Source organism: Dreissena polymorpha, chromosome 16, assembly GCF_020536995.1.
Source record: "Dreissena polymorpha isolate Duluth1 chromosome 16, UMN_Dpol_1.0, whole genome shotgun sequence".
Taxonomy (NCBI): domain Eukaryota; kingdom Metazoa; phylum Mollusca; class Bivalvia; order Myida; family Dreissenidae; genus Dreissena; species Dreissena polymorpha.
The window spans coordinates 13164633-13186942 of record NC_068370.1 but is presented as its reverse complement, the minus strand read 5'-3'; the positions used below and the strand labels follow the sequence as shown (position 1 = coordinate 13186942).

General features: G+C 35.9%; 1 pseudogene; it reads left to right on the top strand.

Moving 5' to 3' along the window:
- Positions 1–1137: 1137 nt before the first annotated feature.
- On the top strand, positions 1138–20892 carry LOC127861909 (DBH-like monooxygenase protein 1; annotated as a pseudogene).
- Positions 20893–22310: the final 1418 nt, after the last annotated feature.

Sequence of the window (22310 nt, the reverse complement as noted above, 5' to 3'; positions counted from 1 at the left end):
TAAATTGTGATATATTTTAACCCATTTATGCCTAGTGGACTCTTCTGAGCTTTACAGTTAGATTCGTCAATTTCCTATTAAAGGCGTTTTCTGGTATATTTTTCTATTTTTAGAATATTTCTTACAGCAATTCTTTTATTAGCAAACAGCGTAGACCCTGGTGAGACGCCGCATTCTGGATTAAATAATAAGTATAACAAAACAAGTTTAAGTAACAAAACATCCTTATAAAAGTTGTTTAATGAACTAGTATGACAGTGTAATATTCATGATAACGAAGGACATTAGTAAGGATAAAAATGCCTGCCTTTTTAACCGGGTATGACGATCTCGGAGTTCTGTTTAAGATCTTAAGCACAAAGAAGTTATTTTTACCCTACCAAATAAATTCCTTCATATTATTTTACAATTGTATATGTCGTCTGCATCCTCTTTCATTTTTTTGAGTCCAAAATATGTCGTTTGGTTAAGATTTAAACATAAAAAAGTGATAAGATAATCCATGATGTTATTTGCGTGCTTTGCGTGCTGTGAGATGTTAAAGGGGCCTTTTCACAGATTTGGCATGTATTGAAGCTTGTCATTAAATGCTATATATTGATAAATTCAAACATTTGACCTAAAAATTTCCAGTAAAAAAACAATAATACAATTAAAAAAGTAAAAAAATGTAACCCTCAACTGGGCTGTAACCACTGAGCCCTGGAGTCCTGGAGTGGAATGTCTCCCGCTTAGACCAATCGACCATCCGTGCCCATGCTATTAGCGGACGTATTTTTTACCTATATAAGCAATCCTCGTAGTTTCCCAAAAAATACCGACAACAAAAGAATTTTCCAAATTACTCACTCGTTTCGCGTTGCAACGCTTGATAATTTTCAGGTTTTCAAATCGTCAAAAGATGCATATAATGGATATTTTAGAGCATGGTAAATGTTCAGTATTACTATTTCCTCACAAATATCATAACTAAAATGACAATTTGCGAATCTGAAACAACTTTTTGAATTTTGTCAATTTACAGAAACGTGAAAAGGCCTCTTTAATATACATAATACGATTACCAATGACACATTAAACAAGTGCATGATCGCGCGTTTTCCTTATCAGCCAACAGTCTACATATATAAAACAAAACACTATGGCCAATCCTTATTCTATTGCGAGTCTATATGTACGAAATGACCAACGGATTAGTTGTCCTGCTTTCAATATTGGGCGTAGCCTTTGGTTCGTCTATTGAAAGCGTCAAACCGACGGAGGCTTTCAATAACTCGGCGACACTCGACAATGGCGGGAACTATTTTCTCTTCTGGAAATTCAACAGCAGCCATATTACATTCGAGGTGCACGTAAAGACTACAGGTTAGTGTTTTTACCTCTTTTTAATGTGTTTGCGCCGTTTTATAATATTATTCTGTTTAATCGTAGGGACAGTCATTTATCCACTGATATTGGGTTACACGACAGTGCAAGTCTGAAGAAAAGCACATTGCCCAAAGGCCTTCTAACATTTAGATCGAATGCGGGAATTGAACTCAGGTCCTCCGGGTCAGAGTCCAGAACCATAAACGTTTGGCCAAGAGGAAACTTTCATTTAGTTTTTGCTTAGACGTCGAAACCGGTTCTCAACAATATTGATACTAATACCAATAAGCTCAATCTCAGATAGCATGGCTCGTCCTAGTTGGAGGCTCTGGTTATAATGGGGAATCATGGCAATTTTAGCCTTGAGAAAGTATAGCCTACGATCATGTGCTATGACGAAAGAGGATAAGCGGCAATTATTATAAAAAAAACAGTAATAATCTGCATTTCGAGGAAAGATTGGGGCAGCTCCATTTGAAAACCGGATATAAGGCTTATCCCGGACGCCACTGTTCGCCTCTATGGCTTGTTTAGTTTTTTCTAAACAAAAATGCATTGGAAGCGTACAGTGGTGTCTCGGATCAGCCTGTGAGAATTGAACAGGCTTATCCGTGACACTACTATTCGAAGATGTCATTATACCCGGTTTTATCATGAAATGGCCCACTTTTTAATTTGACAAAATATCCGCTGCTGCTAACTTGGGAATTACCAAAATGGCTAGACATTTCAACTAAGCTCCCGCTTGAAGAGAACTTCTTTATTTTTACATGTGAATGGTAAATTTAATTCAAACGATTCGGTAATTTTTTTCCGCTGTTTAACTTTTTTTATTAAACATTTAATACAAATAAGACCACTACGACAGACAGGGTTGCCTGCACTATTCCCGAGTTGTTATATACGGTACTACGCTTGACAACCAAACGGATTGAAACTATTTCTGAAAATAGTATTAGCACAAACATGTACCGTCTTGCAGCTACACAGGTGAACTGCAAATTATTTGTACGATGTCCATTAAAGTCATAACCGCAGTAAATGATCTTCTTAACACACTCTCTCTCAGCAACCATCACTTGAAAAGTTATGTTATGAGTATTTAAATTCTTCATAATGTTATCTACTGTAGAATACTTTTCATTTTTAATGTGTATTTGCATTCGTCAGAAGGGTCTGCAAAAGAAAACAACAACATTATACCGCTTATTGCAAATGCAACATATATCACGTGTCATCTTGTAATGTATTTCAGGATGGGTGGGGTTCGGCCTGTCGGACAATGGTAACATGTACCCGGGTGATGTAGTAGTCGGATGGGTTGACAACAGAGGGGCGACGACCTTTTCGGTAAGATATTTATTTATGTCGTATGCAATCCAAAGAGACTGCCGCATCACAAAGGATCTCAATGAATGATTTAACTAATTTGTACAGTTAAAAACATTAGTAAGGATACACTTGACAACAGTTACAGTAACCAAATTTATATTAATTATTGTGGTACATGATGGTGTCAAACGCAGTGAATATTTACTGATCCAAATGGATCTTCAAGTCTTCTTCTGCAAATGTGACTTAAATGCATATTCCTATGTTGAGTGAGTGCATTTTGTTTTAGGTCTTAACACAAACGTTATGGGACACATGAACTCCCTTGTTACGAGCATTTTTGTTCTATTATTTTTTACACTATTTTCGTTGACGCCTACTCAATACGTTTCGTATGACCATTATTGCGGTAACATGAAACATGGTTGCATTATTGCGGTAATATTAAACATGGCTATCAAACCGTTTAGTAAATGAAATTATAGTCTATCGGTAATATAGAGAATATTATGCTCCTGAGTTGTGATACGAATGTAATCCGTTAATTCTCCCAAACCCTGACCGATAACATGTATATCCCAACTAATAAGTAGCGTAATGTTCTATTTAACTCTGCATACATTTAAAACTAGAGCTGTCACAAAATAACAAATAAGACGTTAACTCGACAAGATTTTAACTACGACTGCAATTCTTGATAAAACTGTTACTTTAAAATACTTTATTTTCGCGAGCAATCAGTGTTGGATATAGGTTAACAAAACATCCAAAAAAGCCATCCAGTGTCTCAACTGAATTTTATCGCTAAATTTATCGTTCGATAGAGGTGTCAATAGCGTCTTCGCTAATAGCCGCCCACTCCCCGCAGTTCGGTAGTTAAATTTTCGCGAGTTAAACAAAACAAAAGTGCCAATTATCAAAACGTATCCCCTGTTTATTATCACAAAGGTACGGATGTATTGTTTTGTTGCCTTGTTTGTTGACACGTTATTTATTACCGTCGATGATGCGGCCTGTTGTTCTTACCAGTTGCTAGCGCAAATTGGCAGTATGTAGCGCAAAAAACTTCGTACGAATATATTATGAACAATAGAGAAAAATATTCCAAGAAAAAAACATACTAAAATTATTTTGTTCAGGTTAACCTTTTCCGCAAAATGTAACCGGTTAACTGGACGTTTCGGTAGGTTTACCGGTTAACCGGTTAACCTCTTGCATCCCTAGTTACAACTTAACGTTATAAGGCAAGTGTTAACGGTCACTAAAATTGCCAGTTGCTAGATAGAGATCTATATAACCAGCTTACCCTGTGTGAATCAGACGGCATCTGGAATTCTTTAGATAAATGTGAAGTTTTTCTCAATGTTTTCAACTTCATTTACATAACTACACAGTTATATATCAAACAAAAAATGCTTCCTTGCTCGATACAGTAGTTATCTGCAAACGTTTTTAAGACATGATAAGGTTGAAGCTATTGTGACCTAACGCTACACACATCAATGCAGGTAGATGTACCCATTTAGACTTTTATTTACATACATAGGACGTCATACTAAAGATTATCTGACAGAGCTCCAGATACGGGGAGAAAAAAGGATCTTAAGGTATTAGTTGCCTAATGGTTTTCGCCATTTTTGACAATCAATTATTTTCATCATGTTAACAAATTTATTTGGAAACCATTGTTAACTTGGTGAGAGTCACTATATCCAAAATGTTGCGGCACCATCAGGCAACTCATACCTTTATGAATCAACTGCACGCTAATTGATGAATAAATCCTACACTGCTGGCGCTCATTAGATTCGTCTTATCGAGACGATTCTTATGTGTACCGAGATTATAGATTTTGACAAATAAATAAATAAATACCTCATTTACCTATAGGTATGTATATTTTCACCTGCACATTTATATATATTGCCCCGTACGTGACTTCAGTTCTATCATTTAACCCTTTTTTAACCAAGTTTGAATTTGATATGTGCATGCAGCTTTAGAAGAACTAAAACAAATTCACCAATTCTTGGGATTAATTTGATTATTTGGCGTCTAACGAAACTTTTAATAGCCTTGTGGTAGGAATACTGCATTTGAAATCACATAGCCCCCTCCGCGTGAGATCGAGACGCGGCTAGACCGTTTCGATATTTTATGAGGGGAAGTCTCCCGGATGACTTGCGGCAAGTCGATGGTTCTACTTAGAAACTTGATCTCGCCGTGATTGACAGTTAGGTAAATGGGATCTTCCACCATCATTAACGAGCTGGGCATCGCAATATAACTGAACTATTTTTGACGCGATGTAAAACCCTATGCTAAACGAAACTTCTATATCTTTGAAAAGTGATGTAGAAAACTACAACCTCTCAAATTGGCGACACTAAAGATCATTGTTATGCCCTTCAAGGATTTATCACAAGACTGGCATCTCCTCCATAGAGAACAGATACGTCGATGCATGTACTTATTCACTATTTAAAGTGAATTTTAGTATTCGGAAAAAAAACACAAAAACAACAAAAACAAACCAGGATTTTGTATTTTTAAATCTCAACAGGACCGCCACACTAACGGCCATGTTATGCCCATCAAGGATGCCTCGCAAGACTGGCATCTCCTCCATGGTGAAGAGTTGAACTCCTTCACGGTTCTCAAGTTTGTCAGAAAGATAGAAACCTGCGACACGACAGATGATATCACAATACCGGTTTGTATTCACAACATTTTATTATTACAACAATTCCAGGCGTTGCATTGATCGAGCTGAAAATTTGATTCTTCATCGCGCATGAACGCCATCAATTTATGTTCGGTAAGGGCATTATTTTAGACACGTTTATATATTCGCATACGTGTATTTCTAATACAAAGGCGAGGAGTCTTTATTTAATATTTATATTATGCGGCATTGCCAGAGCATATCGTCGTTCTCTATCGAAAAGGAAGTCACTCAACTTACCCTTTTAGCGATCGAAGCCGATGCTATTCTACTTTTGACGTGGTTAAAGTTATTTCAATGTAAAAATTACAATTTCAGTCTGGAACGACGCGGCTTATCTTTGCATACGGACTGTCGGATCCAACATCCGAGGACACCATTTCCTACCACGGAACAACACGAGGGACAAAAAGTGTGTCCTTGCTGAGTAAAGTGGCTGTACCTCAGAATTTTCTGACGATGTTGTGACGTTTGATTTCCTGAATAATGACGTAAGTTGATTTGTACTTTGGCAGAATTTGGCCGTATATACCGTTCAACTCTTTACCGAACGACATATTGTGGACGGTCCCAAGTTAAATGAAACCAGAGGTTGCGGAAGATAAATACAAAGTGATTGAAAATGAAAAATGCTTTGTTAGGGTCGAAATTATTGGGGGTGAGGACAAGTTGCACATTTTAAAGCAAATTTTCATTTTCACACAATAGCTTATTGAATCGATAGCAACAAGTTCTTAAACAATCGTTGTTGTTTGGTAATGGTTAAAAGTAACTAACTTTTACGATCTTATAAGACTGATGCATTCAGTTGGAATCGGAAAGATTGATAGTGGGTCAAATAATTGAATGTTGGTCAAGATATTCAAGACTTAATCTGGAATGCAATAAGTGGGCAAACCATGTGCCGCAATTGAGCATGCTGTTTTTCAATACGAATTTGTCTTGGAGAAAGGAATATGTATAAGTATGACAGAGGGGGGGGGGGGGCGTTGAAGATGAAGATGAGAGAAGCACTGATTGATATAACAGATTATGTGAACATTAACGGACTTACATTTTTTGTATATGTCAGATTATGGAAAATGTGTTAAACAGTTTACTTTCTTAAATGGTCATGCATGTATAGATACGTAGGAGAAACTGGGTACAAACAATTCGTTACTTTATGTCTTTAAGTCGTCTACGGTAGATGCCTTATAACTGTAGTAATAAACTTGAACATATTTTGCTCCAAAATGACGATCTATAAATGTTATTACAAACTTGTTATACTCTTCGATTTTCAGTATTTACTACCGAACGCAACCACAACCTACTACTGCAAGGGTTTCTTCTTGCCGGACTTTGGCAAACACCATATGATTAAGGTAAACAACGATCACATTGATAACGCCCCTAACACATTCCGTCGGTTATACGTTGGCCGAAGATCAAAGCGAAGTTGTTCACAACGTCGGACTGGCCTTTGGCCAACTTTGAACCGATGTCACGTGTTTTCTGGGTTGAATTGCTTAAGATATATGTCGACAAAGGGAGTGTCGGTGAAATGTTTGGCGGCAAAGGGAGATAAATGAGAAATCCACAGTTATGGCTGTGGCTGATTAAATACATCCTTGGTGAACTGTTTAGATTAATGTCAGTAAAGGGAAGGTTGTGTGCTGATGCTAAACAAAAGAACAGTCATGGCCTAAGCTAATGGCACATGATATAGGAATAGACATGAAGAAGAAAAAAAGAAGAAACAAAAACCATGATTGTTGTTTACCTTACCAAGCGACCACAAATAAAAATTACCACCGGAAGGCATAAAAGTGTGTCTAATTTGCTACTCAACGTGTGGAAATAAGTTACTTGTCAATTTTTAAAGCAGAAGGTACTTTTAAATTATGGAGAATTACAATTATTTTTATGATATTGTGTCGGAACATTGTGACAAAGGGAGACATTGCTTGCAACAAGCAATGTCTCCCTTCGTCAAAATGATTTCTAAAGTTTGTGTATACAACAGTTTTGTTTAAACGATAATATATGGGTTAATTGGTTAATACGAATAAGTCATGCATGAACCTTCCAAAGGCTTAATTAAATGGTTTGTTGGACGACGAAGATTATTTTAAATATTAATACTCACTCAAGTAAAGGCTAATATTTGTTCCGATATAGCTGTTTTTAATTTAACGATATTTACCCCATTCTAATGACATTTCGCATCGCAATATTATGTTATAATCAGGTTCATATATATTAAGAATTGACACTCAGTAACAAAGACAATATATCAGATTTTCTCTTGTAAGTTTACAGACTTGACTCATGTAAGTTAGTTTCTTGGTTTGTTTGAATGAATAAGGTTTTCACCTATTTAGCGGCAACAGTTCACAATTGTATGTTTCATTCATCCCAATCGGAATGTTTTAAACCTGGAACTGTTTGTATAAGTATAAATACATTTTATATCCACTTGTGTACGTTTAAAAGCGGTCGGGTCACAAGTTAAAACTACAGGTCCGGCCCTTCCCCCTAAATGCTTGTTGAAATGGGACATAGCGTTCGTAGTTTTACAGTAATGCAAATAAATAAAGAAATCTATTCAAGGTTACGGTCAACATTAAATACATCGAAATAGTCAGGCGAACCATGAAACGTCACATGATTTCAAAACGAAGCTGATAATTGAACATGTTTACTTGTACTGCTTTGAAAAACACACTTTACTGTTATATAGTTATATAGATTTGCTGACCATAGTTCAAATTAATTAAACTCATTTTTTAAAGAGACCACTTCATTATATGATTATTTAGAAATCGTCATATTTGCAAACACTTCTGCTGGTATTTCACGAATTGCGCATTTCGCCATCGTCTTCTTCTCCATATAAATTAGAAAAGGTCATATGATTAACTTATATGAACCTGTGATTATAATGCAGCAGTAAATTTTGAATCAATTAAAATCAAGATGCGTTTAAGAATTGCTAGTTTTACGAATCATTCGACTTTAGAAACTTTTATTTGATGCATGATGTTCATGATGCGCAATATCTTACATTTCTCACTATATTTAAATGGCCTCTGCTACAAGACGCAATATGCGTCTGCAGGGACTACATAGTTAATGATGGATGATTTATCTAAATATATCCATTACAGTTCGAGCCGGTTATAACCCCGGGTAACGAGATGAACGTTCATCACATACTGGTAAACCGTTGCAAGAACGTGAATCGAACGCGGAGTGAGAACGCACAAGGTGAGTGCTTCGGTAAAAGACCCGCGGCCTTCCCGCTTCACTGCTATGACACCTTCATCGCATGGGCTATTGGTGGACAGGCAGTATCGGATTTATTTAACCCCGACCTGATGTAATACATTAACACAATTACACGGACAACAAGAGCTTTTTGTTTTTAGTTCAGTATAACATATCAATTATATGAAATAATAAACTACATTCCCAGCGACCCACCACAAAATGATTTTTTACGTAGTTAAAGTATAAGTTTGAAAGTATGAATTTAAGTATAAGTATAAAACATGAGAATTTTAAAGTTTGTTGACTGTTTGAATTCAGTTGTACGCCATTTGAAACAATATTTCAGTTTTATAACGGCGGCTGTTCACATATTCATTCTCCCTGACCAGTATTAGCTATTTTACCTGTAGCACTCGCTATCGATTCGTAATGCTATTCCTGTAACCACGAACGCTAAGGAGTGAAGTCATAGCTACCATTGTTTTATTGTGTCTGGCATGAACTGGTCTGGATCGCACCATTACATCCCACTCTCTTCAACTGAGCCACCGAGATGGTTAGATCATGAAGAGTGTGTCGTCGGTCTCGCTTGTCACAAGGGGTACGACCGCTTCGATCGAGGCCGACATATGTAATATATACATTTGACATAACTTTGGGTCAATATGAAACTATAAAAATAACCAATGTTCTGTTCCAGGCATTTTATTTCCCAGAAGATGTCGGATTTCCGGTCCTAGAAGATCCGAATGTGAACGAGTATTATCTGATGGAGACTCATTATGACAACCCGACCCAGAAGACTGGCGTGATTGACAATTCCGGTATTCGGATCACACTGACGAAGCAGGTCAGAAGGAACGAGGCCTCTCTGTTGCAACTCGGGGTCGACGATAACCCATTTCAGGTCATTCCACCAGGCCTCGATGTCTTTATCTCATCCGGATACTGCACGGAACGCTGTATCAGTGAAGTGAGTCGGTATTTGTCGTGTTTATTTTAAACTATTATTTCCGAAATTCTAACATCAAGTGTGTCTTCTGATTGGCTTTTTTAATGTTTCGCTGGACTGGTTACTATTCTTTCATTCTTTAAAAACCATTGATTGGTTTTCCACGTGAACACACTTGTACAATGATGACAGTTGAATACATTTCGTCACGTTGACATCATTAAACGTCGGAAAGAATATTGACCGAGCCGGGATTCGAACCCACGACCCCTGAACTCCAAGTCGGACTCGGTATCGACTGAGGTATTGAGGTTCGGCAGGAGGATAGTGCATCTTAAAATGTCAGAGATTACATAATTGAGGAATACATTATCAGCCAATTACATTATATCTTGTGACGATAATACTTGAGGCATACATTTCAATTTCAAATTGGTTATAACGGATAATGTTATTTACATAGGAGCAAGTCATAGTCAAGAATCGCGTTAAAAATATACATTAAAACCAGATAGGTCCAAACAATTTCACCCCATAAAACATAACCTAAGGATAGGGCAAGCGGAGATTATATTGTTTCTAAACGTTTCCAATGGTATTTCACAAACTCGAAATTTATTTAAAAACTGTCATTACTTTATTTAAGCAACTTATTTGTTCTTATTTTTTTGAGGCAGACACTTTAAAAAGCATCCAGACAAATGAAACAATTTCAGTATAGCTAGTGATACAAATAAATTTGAACACATTGAGTAAAACAGATAATTTGCTCATCATCAGTAAATTCTCGTATTGTCCCATGCTTCAAGTTACATATGCAGCAATGTAGCCAGAAAAGCGTGTAAAAGGGAAATGGTTGATATTTTATATATTATTTATATGCTTCCTTTTCCAGGACAAAATACAATAATGTTTCTCTTTATGAGCATATTATCCTTTTGTCTTAATGTATCAGGTGTCGAATGTCTGCTGAAAAGGCGTCAGGGAAATTTAGTTTTAGGGAAAGGGTTGATAGTTTTCAAATAATATTTGTATAACGAATTCATGCGTTTTTCAGGCATTCAAACAAAGCAATGTTCAGGAGGTTAAGGCGTTCAGCCTTATGCAGCACTCCCATCTTATTGGGCGTGCAATAAAAACACGTCACTTCCGTAACGGAACCGAACTGAAGCCATTGGCTTACGAACCGGCCTACGATTTCAATTTTCAAGAATTCAGATCGTTCCCTAAAGAAATCCCAATCCGACCAGTGAGTATTATGTAGGATTTGTAAAAAAGGACATTTTTCAGCTTGTCACAATATTTTTAAGGTACGTCCTTTTTGAACGAAACAGGTTTTTTTCCTGTAAGCCGTCTTCGTTACTTCATAATTTAAGGCCTTTTTCAACCTTATAGACGCGAAGAGAACAATGAAATTCAACTATGGCATGGAAAGACAAACGGAGTCAGTATGTATCTGACCAAGAGTGTTAACCTCGAATCGGTGCTACCGATTATAATCCATGGGTGTCGATTGGAAAGTACGTAATTTAAGCTTGTGACAAGCTGGAGATATGCCCTTCTTGTTCCGAGCCGACATATTGTAGATCCGTGTAGAAAATACATAGACATGTATGTTTCATATATAAAGGTCCATTGATCCATAAAACAAAATAATATAACACTATTCACATCAATTGAGAAGTGGCAATTAATACATAGTTATAGATCTAAAAGATCGTTTTCATATTTAACACACTAATAATATACTCTTATCGATTTCGAGTTGTTTAATGAGTATCCCATATATGCCTAGCGTCTACAAAAAATGCCTTGGCAAACAACGTAGACCCAGATGAGACGCCGCATAATGAAATCGACTCATCTAGCTGTTAAGGTCAGAAGAGTTCACTAGGCATAAAAGGGCTAAGATAATTCCAGAAGGATGCTTCAGCACCATCATGATACAAATAATTATTTATATATCATTCGTTATGAGATCTGTATAGGCAAAACATTCTCTTAAAACATGTTTTTATTTTAGGGCGATTCATTTACAGTTGAATGCACATACGATTCCTCAAATCGTCAGCGACCGACCTTCGTAAGTAACACTGCACATAGTGTTCCCATTAAAACATATTTCGTCAGTCTCGGTCGAAATGGAAATAACTCCAGCTTGTCACAACTTGAAGTTACATCCTTAACGAACGAGGCCGACGATTTAAAGTCTATTCTCCCTCATATTTACGGATAAATAACAATAATTGAATTAAAAAAAATATTGCATGGACTTATGTCATGAACAAAAGCCTTTATGCTAAATGTTGAAATTAACTTATATTGTAGTACGTAATTGGTTTTTTTCGTTTCTCTTTTTATTGGTCTTTTGTGTAAAGAATGAAAATAAATACGTATTACTGTTTTGTTTGGTCTTTTTGTTCAAAGAACGAATATAAATATTATATCGTGAAGTTGTTTACATCAATCGAGGCCATAAGGACATTCCTCAATGACTGGCAACTGGGCTTGATTTTGTAAAAATTTGAGCGTTCTCAATTGATTTGATATTTTAATATTACGTGCTTATTTATTTTGCAATATCCAAAATCAGTGTTACCTTCGTGTTCCGTTATTAGAGATTCCATTTATCCTGCTTTTAAGTGTTGAAACGCCAACAATTATTGGATTGTTGGATTCATAATCTGGAAACCTTTCATGTTACGATAAGTATCGAACACGAACACAGTTAAGAGCCTGGCCTCACAGGTGATAGTCCTGCGCCTTAACCGGTAACACCATATCTAGAAAAATCTCTAGCAAAGACTCAAACACGTTATGGCAAAGGGAGAAATTGATTGTTACAAGGACTGTCCGCTTTGTCACAAGGCATTCTACCCAATCGTGTGATATAATGTTATTTTCCTAAATACACAAGTGTGTTCTACGTATAGTTTGAATTTATCTCGAGGATTAAGCACTCGAGGACGGAGGGTCCTGGTGGTGTTTGTATCAAGACATTTGTCTAGTTGAATTAGAAATATATATGTCTCGATTTCTCACTCAACTGGAAATACACAGGTTCCGATGTTATAATACCTTATTACTCAACTCGACAAGACATTACATTTATCATGTCTGCAAATGCTTAAATGCTACCATTTGTTCTAATTTTAGAATTTATCGTGGACTGACCAGTTTCGGTGACTTACCTGTTTCGGTTACTTTATAAATCGCGCACGCTATATTGCTATTCGTCGTTGAATATTTTCAGCAATTTACAAATTTACCTTAAATTCTATGTCAAATGGATTAAATAAAATGTAAGATATAGTACTTTTATTCCGTTTTGCTCAAAAACAATAGTCGCACAAAAAGTTGCTCAGGGTCACCGAAACCGGTTCATCCACGGTATAAACAAGATACTAAGTTGAACATGCATATATAATGCATGTATTCGCACTTACTATTTCATTTCAATTCAATTGAGCATGAACCTTTTTTCTATAAATCGAGGCCTGGTGTTAGTCGTATTATATCATTTTATTGATGCAAATAACGAAAGTTATAACTCGCACTCCCAAACTGAAATTGCCTGGTGCAATAAAGAACTATTTATTTCTGGAATTTACCAAGAAAAACTGAAAATTAACAGTCTGTAAAACAGTTTTCTTGCTCAACCCGATTAGACATGAAATTTAAACTTCTGGTTAATGCTAAAATGCCGACAATTGTTGGCATTTAAACATGTATACGCAAGATAAAAGAAACTATGACAATCTCTGCCGAGTCGATTATGAAGATATATTTGATTTTGGCTATGTGAATATAAATAAACACTTAATATTTCGTGCTTAATTCACTAGATCGACCAACTAATATTTCGTCGGGTCCAGGATTGTTAGACGTTTGCATGACTCTTGCCTATCCACTTCAGGGTGGTTTTTCGACCCTGGACGAAATGTGCTTGGCCTATTTGTACTTCTATCCTGCACTGAAGGTGTCAAAGTCAACCGCATTTTCCCCAATGAAGTAGAATAACTTCATTTTGGGACAAAACAGCAATATGCCTATTATAACACATGCAAAAGCAAGACAGATCACGTTAAATGATAACGTGACTTTCATAGAAAATACATATTAAACATAACACAATTAAAAAGTAACATGTATGGCAATCATCAAATGTACCTGAAATGCAATGTATGTAAATATTAAACGCCACAAACATCTGCTTTAAAAAAAAAACAAATAACTAATGTGTTTTAGCCAATTTACACTTAATTTAATTTCAAATTTTGTATGCATTAATAGTTGTTGCTATTTCAAACTTAATGTATACATTTTATTAGCTCGGCTGTTTCCGGAGAAAACCCAAGGACTTGCCATAGCCAGCTCGTGTCGTGTCCGTGTCGTGTCGTCCGCGTCATGCTAAAACCTTAACTTGTTTTCACACATAGTTTTTTTTTAACATTGCCTCTAAAATCAAAGTGCTTCCACCTACAACTTTGTTACTTCATATGTAGCTGCACCTTCATGACTTCTACGCGCCGCTTCCATTTTGGGGTCACTATGCCAAAGGTCAAGGTCATTCATTAATTCAAAACTGCACCCACAGCCGAGCGTGTGCACCCGCTATGCAGCGCTCTTGTTTAATATATGTTACCATAAAGACGCAGAGCCTCAATAGCTCAGTAGGTAGTTGTTGAATAAAGGGGTCGTTAGTTCAAACCCCGGCTGGGCAAATATCATTTCCAGCGTTTAATAAAGTTAAGTTTACGAAAGTTTTATTCTCTTGCCACTGTACGCACGTGTTAACTTTTTTTAAGTCGTCTGCTGCAAATTGTAACAGGGACAAATGAGTAAACCCTTAACTAAATGGAATAATTTGGATTGTCCGAAACTGAAGAAGTTACAGACGTCAATAAAGATTCTAAACGAATATGACGAAATTCCTTTTGTAGGGAAATAAATGTGGGATAAAATAAAAACATATGTTATTTCTGGATATATCGTGCCTTAAAGTACTTTTACGCCTTCAAGCTCTAAGAAAAGCGCTCACGATATCATTATCGAACGTTTTTCTTCAAACTATGTACTTGTTTTTCCAAGGTGAACTTTACGGGAACGGATTTTGGCGTTTTTGCTTCAGTCCTGCATCAGTTTTTTTGCGAACCACGAAGAAAAGTATGCCATCTAGGAATCTCGTCTGTTGGAGTCAATCTTTCACTTAATAATGCCGAAAAATGATATTTAGCCTTACGCGTCCGAATAATGCATGCATGCATTTATCCGATACACTGAAATCTTATGCCCCTCAATTGTAGAAAAGGACATTTTCCGGACTTCTTTTTAATCGATTGCAGAAAAGGGCATTTTTCGTTCTTCTTTTTAAAAGAATCTTACAAGAGAGATACCACATGCGAATGCGCTCAACAATGTGAACATGGTATATTTTGTTTAACGATAACATCCTCGGAACTCGCAGGTTTAGATTTCCCCAGTTTTCTGCTTTTTTTCTACACAAACATGCAATATTATTAATTGGTGGAGACTTAAATCTACAAGACATCTCATGGACAAATGCCTCAGCGAATAGAAACCAGGTAGCCAAGACCACTGATACACACTTTCTTGACATGATTCAGAATTACCAACTAGAATAAGTCGTCAACTTCCCAACTCGCAACAACATTACTCCGGACCTTTTTCTCACTAATCGCTCCAATCTGATTAATAAATGCACCTCAGTGTCAGGTGTGTCTGATTATGATAATGTTTACATAGAGTAATCAGCCAAGAAGGGTCAATCGTTAAAACGCAAAATCCACCTATGGAAAATGGCAGACCGCGATGAACTCTAATCAGAATGCTTAGACATCGTTTAAACAGTATTCTAATACGTCATCGATTGAGGACATGTGGTAAGACTTCAGTTCTACAGTCACTTCTTTACTTGACTCGATAGTACCATCCAAGATGAGCACTAATAGATTATATAAATATAGTGTTTATCCCGAAGAAAAAAGGGCAGCTTTAGGAAAGCCAAGGACATTAAAAAAGAATACGAATGTCCTTAGATACCAGCAGCTAAGCAAATCAACAAAGACAGCCTGCAAGAGGGCTTACAATGAGTACATCAATAATATCATCTCCCCAAGCGGTACCAGCAGCCCAAAACGCTTTTAGGGATTCATCAACAACAAGGTTAAGGGCCAATCAGGAATATCACTACTTAATGCAGCTGACGAACTAATCTACTATGGCCCAATTAATAAGGCCAACTTCCTTATCGACCAGTTCTCGTCAGCATTTCATGTCAACGAGTCAACAGAAAACATCAAAGCCATGAACAGTAACATTAAAACGGATATGCCGGATTTTCGCATTATTGAAAAAATAGTTAGGGAACAGCAAAATGGACTACAGATCAACACAACTAATGGAGCAGATGGCATCTTCACCAGATTACTAAAGAAGTTGGCATCAGAACTTGCCCCAGTGTTCTAAGTATGTTCATATCTCGCATTAAACACTAAAACAGCTTTTTTACTAATCAGATATTAGATAAGTACATCATTTGGACTTGTCTTGACTTTTGTGCAGCACTTACCTTTCTTCTGGATGACTTGTTCGTTGAATTTAATGGAAAAATATTTAAACAAATTATCGGCGTTCCATGGGTATTTATTGTGCGCCACTTATAGCTGATCTTTTTTTATATTGTTATGAAAGCGGTTTTATGTTAGAAATATCTAAAACTAAACAACTATATGTATTTCAATGTTTTAACCTTACTGGGCGGTATATTGATGACATACTTAAAGGGGCCTTTTCACAAATTTTGGCATGTTTTTAAGTTAGCCATTTAAATGCTTTTTATTGATAATTGTTAACATTGGATCTTAAAAGCTCCAGTAAAAAATCAAGAATAAAATTAAAAAAAAGGAAAAAAAGTAGCCCGAAGCAAGGCTCGAACCAGTGACCCCGGAGTCCTGAAGTAAACACGAATTAGCCCTCTCGGCTATTCTGCCAAGTACACATAGGTGACGTATTTTATAAGTTATATAACCAATCAACAGAAATCTCCAAATTATTCAATCGTTTCGCGTTGCAACGCTTTATAATTTTTACGTTTTAATTCGTCAAAAGATGCATATAATGGCTATATTGGACCATAGTAAATGTTCAGTAGTACTGTTTCCTCACAAATATTATAACAAAAACGAAAATTTGCGAATCTGAAACAACTTTTTTCAATTTTGTCAATTTACCTAAACGTGAAAAGATCCTTTTAATTTAGATAACCCATTCTTTGAACAATATATTCACAAAATCTACCCGAACGAAGTAGTCTTAAATAGATCGTGTCAATCCAATACAGATACTGCTTATTTAGGCTTACATCTTACCATAAATAATAATATACTTTAAACTTATTTATACGACAAACGGGACGACTTTTACTTTGAAATAGTGAATTTTTCGTTCCTAGATGGCAACATCCTTAAAGTTCAATCGTATGGTATTTACATTTCGCAGTTGGTACGTTATGCCAGAGCATGTTCTTGTATTAAATATTTTAATGTTCGTTAGCGTATATTAACAAATAAATTACTAAACAAGGTTTTTTGTATCATAATCTTAGAAGTAAATTCGCTAAATTTCACTCAAAGTATTTAATTTCTAAATATAATGTTTCTTTAAAATGGCATTCAACTAATGGAATTTCCCACCCATCATTGTATGGAGATGTTTTAAAGCGTGTTCGCAAATTAAAATATCTTAAAGTAAATGTATATATTAAACTTTTCAACTTAATAAACTCATTTTTTATCAAAAGGATATGATGTTAACGTACTTAAAAACACGTGTTTGTTGGTTTTCGATTCACTTTATCTATCTTCTCTTAAATTTAAAATCATTAATGTAATTACCATAGCATACGTTTGATTCTTAACGTTTAATTACCTAAGATGGTTATATTAGAAATTCAATTAAATGGTACCGCCCCTTAATATTTTTGTTTTTATGTTACAGCACAGCCCTTGTATTTTGTTCACGTCGTTGTGGCTTCGCTTGTCAATTAAGTCATACGATATTCTTTCTCTGTTCCCGGCTACATAGATTGTTGTGACGCCATCGCTTCATACTCCATATTTTCAATAGTTTAATCTAAATGCATAGGTCATTGGGTGTAAAGCGTTCAATTTTAATTATATTTTCTCTCTGATAGGCGTTTTTCGTTTGATTTACTTTTTAGCATTCACATAAACAACCAAGGTATGTAATATGGATCCTTTACACCCATTATTGCTTCTTCTTCCTTTATTTGCGCGATGATGATCTGAAATATTAACTTTATGACGCTATATTCTTAAATCTTTTTCTATAAAAAGGAATGTAGTAGACACTTGTTAGTAGTTTCATTTCATCGTGCCTCAAAAAGTCGTAACTCTCTTGCTCTGGTATCTTTCCTACCATTAAATAATTAAATGGTAATTCAATTGAATGCGTTTTAATTTCCTTTTGCTATTGTTTAATTTGAGTTACAATGATATGAGGTTAAATTGTTTTTTCACTTAAATGTAACATGAATATTGCTGGGCCAAGTGTTAGGCTGAGCGCTCTAAAATCGGTTTAAGCCCCAAATGCTTTGCATTGACCGTTCCAAGGCGGTGACCCAAGCTTTATGCTTATATGTGTTTATGTTGTTTTGCAGTGTGCTGTTTTGTGCCGTTTTGTACTGTTTTGGCAATCGGTCATTTGCCTTAAATAAAGGACCAATTAATCGTATATAATAGGAATTCAATACTGCTCCAGCAGCTGGAGTTTTACTTTTTTATATTATAAAACGCATCAATTACACCGGGCAAAATCCCGGCTGAATAGAAACAAGCAAACGATGTATCCATTTTAACAAAAAGGTTTAAAGAACAGGCCTGAAAACTACAGACAGTCTCCTTTACAATTTTAATGCAAATTACTAGAACATACTATCACAAGCAGCCCCCAAAGAAACCTTGAGAAACACAACATCATAGAAGATGTACACCGTGGTTTTCGGAAAAGTCGATCATGCTACTTACAGCTCGTCATAACAATACCGGACCTTGCAAAAAGAATCGATGACAGCGGCCAGACAGATGTCATACTGTTAAACCATGCCAAAGCCTTTGACAAGGTACCACACAAGAGACTACTCAACAATCTGAACCGCTATGGAGTTGGGAGTAATCTGCAAAAATGGATCATTTACTTTCTTGGAGGACGAGAGCAGCAGGTACAGTGGACGCATCTAAATACCTGGGAGTGAATATCCATAAAAGCCTGACATGGAACCACCAAATCAACAAAGCTATTAAGAAAACAAATAACACCAGAGCCTTTTTACAAAAGAACATATACCAGAGCCAACAACATACAAAAGAGCTATGCTATAAGACACTGATAAGGTCCATGATGATATTTGCCAGCACCATATGGGAACCCCAAACAACAGCAAACATCAATAGTCTAGAAATGGCCCAGAAAAGGGTAGCTCGATTCGATACTGAAGACTACAGAAAAACTAGCCTTGTTAACAACATCCTGATCCAACTACAGTGGTCAACTCTCCTGGAACGACAATCATGCAGCAAAGCTACCATGACGTTCCGTATAGTGCACATACTGGTTGCCATAACAACCACATGCCTTATACTTACAGCCGTAGCAGTGAGAATATATAGCCAACACTTCATTGTATAATATGGGAGAACTAGAGTCTGCCAACACTCGTTCTTCGCTGACGGCATACGAGTTAGGAATGGCTTGACTAACAACACCATAACCTGCAGCTCACTTGATTTATTTAAACGTGAGATACAGCAAGTTAGACCCCAATAACCCCGAAAACGACTGTTTTTAATCGTAGATACCAAGTTCTCAGCTCTCACCTGCACATATAGGTCCATTAAACCAATAGTTCGACGATACACCAGAGTGTTGTATATAACTATATCGGAAGAAGAAGAAGAAGAGTACGGAGAGTTGGCGAACTAACACGGACCTTACCGAAATCGGCCGAAATGTTCCGATCTTATAACGGCTGAACTACATTAACTTAGTGACATCCCAACAATATGACATGTTTGACATTCTTTGTAATGTGTATTATGTTTCTTTTTTCTTACAGAGCCTTGAACAAGTTCGCTCTTCCGACTGGACGAACAAATCAGTTGTTGACGATTTTATGGACAAATTTAACAAGTCGACATATTATCATCGATGTTCCGGGCGTAACTTCAGTGTAAGCATCATTTCATTATTCCCTTTTAAATTTTAGACTGGTCCCGTTTCAAAGCACTAGCAGATAAATCTTTAAAAAAATATATGCTGAATACCATTTGGAAATTAAGTAGAAACCATTATGAAACATGAGAATTTGCTCATTATTAGCCATTTACTTAATTGTCATACTGATTTTTTAAGTGTCTTACTTATGTGAATAGTATGGCGTACATGTTTAGAGACTTTCCAAAAGGTTAAGGTTAATTTAGATTCCATGATTTTTGTTTATTATGCATGAACAAGTCAAGATGTTTTAAAAGTTAAGTTAACAAAAATCATTTCTGATTTGAACTCACATTTGTGAGTTTAATGTTAAAATCAATGCCCCGCATGAACTGCGCCTCAAGCTGAATTCGGTTTATTCTTATTTACATGTCGTTAAATGTCGTATGCTCTTTCTTTAACACACAACAGCACTTTCTTTATAGTTCATACCTTTACTAAGGCCTACTCATCTACTTTTTCACAAAATCCGCTGCAAAAAACATTTAAAGGAATAATTAACATGTAAGGAATTTTAGTAAGTCGCCCGCACATTAATTTTTAATTGAAGGATATAATGTACTCCTATAACTGCAGCAACAAGTGCGCCAATTATAGCTTGAGTACAGAAATAATTGGAACTTACCAAATGGGCTCAGAATTTTCTTTGGAAAGACAATTTTATATATCCTCCCATAATGAATTCCCAATTCAGGTGAAGCTTGCAAAGTCTAGGCCTTGACTGACCACGATGGTGATGTTATTTTTAATACTTTCCAGGTGTATGCTGGTACGTATCGCGAACCACTTCCACACCTGCCCTATGTACCTCCAGCTCCGAGTTGTACACACAACTAAATGGTCGCCATTTGGATTGGTACCCTGAAGAGCGTAGAAATGATTGGACCAGAAAACCAGACAATGTTTAATAGATAAATTGTAGGAATAAATATTTGCGTGAAGTCTTGTTTGACGTTTACCTATTGTTTTGGTTTTGTTCCCAAAAGCCATCACTTCCCCTCCGCTGTACAATCTTAAGTAACAGAGTTTAGGCTCAAGGCTTACATTGCTTTCCAATTATACTGGATGGGTCTCATATTTAAACTCCCATTAAAAAGGACGATATCGTGAGATAAAGAACTACAATCGTTCGCGACAAAGACGCAGGAACGCATAACAAAGCTACAACAATTCTGAGAAACCCTGCCTAAACTTAATACAATGTTGAAGGACAAATACTTCAGTACCCTTGGCAAAATGGAAGAAATGGAATTGAACTATTTTATAATATAACGGTTTACACAAATAGATTATCGTGAGTAAAATTGGAAAACACGTCTTCTATTGTGATAAAAATATAATATTTTCTACACTATTCATACATGTTGAGAGTATTTGCATTTGTTCCTTGCCACCGATATATAATCTGCTACTAGAACTCATGGACATAGCTTCTTACATTTTTTCTTTATCATTTTCTTTATGATTTATTATGGGTAAGTGATATTTATTTACAATACAACAGGTGCAGTGTAATGTATTTCTTATGAAGCCATCGAATCATGCTAATCAATATAAACACCGTGAAACAGGTAAAACAAATTTTTATCTTCTCGAAGCAAAAAAAAACACAAAAAAGAAGGGCTCCCAAAATGGTGCCCGAAATGTCTTCAAATCGTTTAACGCAAAAATCTAAAATAAACTATATTACTTCTGTTATTTCCAAAGCCCTTAATGTTAATTTCATAACATTATCCGTTATTTCCCTTTACATATTTCCCTTTGTGTCATAAAGCTAAAAACATAATTATAACGGAATTCATGGGGATATCTTTTATTTAAAACAGCTGCATATTAATACAATTTATTCTAAATTCATAATTTAAATTAAGTTTTAATTTAAATTTTAAATTAAATAATGGGTATGCCAATATATGCGTGTGCATATGAAGTATGATGCTTAAATATTTAGAAATACTAATATAATATAAATTGTGTATGGCGTGCACACTATTGTTAACACATGTTCACTGACGCTATTACACATTCTAACGTGATTTGTCTCTTCCTGTTAGTATGACAATACAATTGCTTCGTGGTTGTTATATTGCTGTCCTTAAAGACTAATATGTCCGCTTTTCCGTACAAAACACTTACCTCGACCAATACAATGTTGTTGCAAAGATCAAACGAAAATCGTATGCTAAACCTTGTCATAAGTGTGCAAAACTTCGACTTTTTATCGGCAAGTCGTCATTTCAAAAAACGATAGCATGTGTCAATAAGTAAATCATTAGACTCACGTAGCACTATTCAAATTTGAATCAATGAAAAAGTTACCCACGTGTGTACTCGTAAATAGGCTTAAACTAAAACAGGTATGGC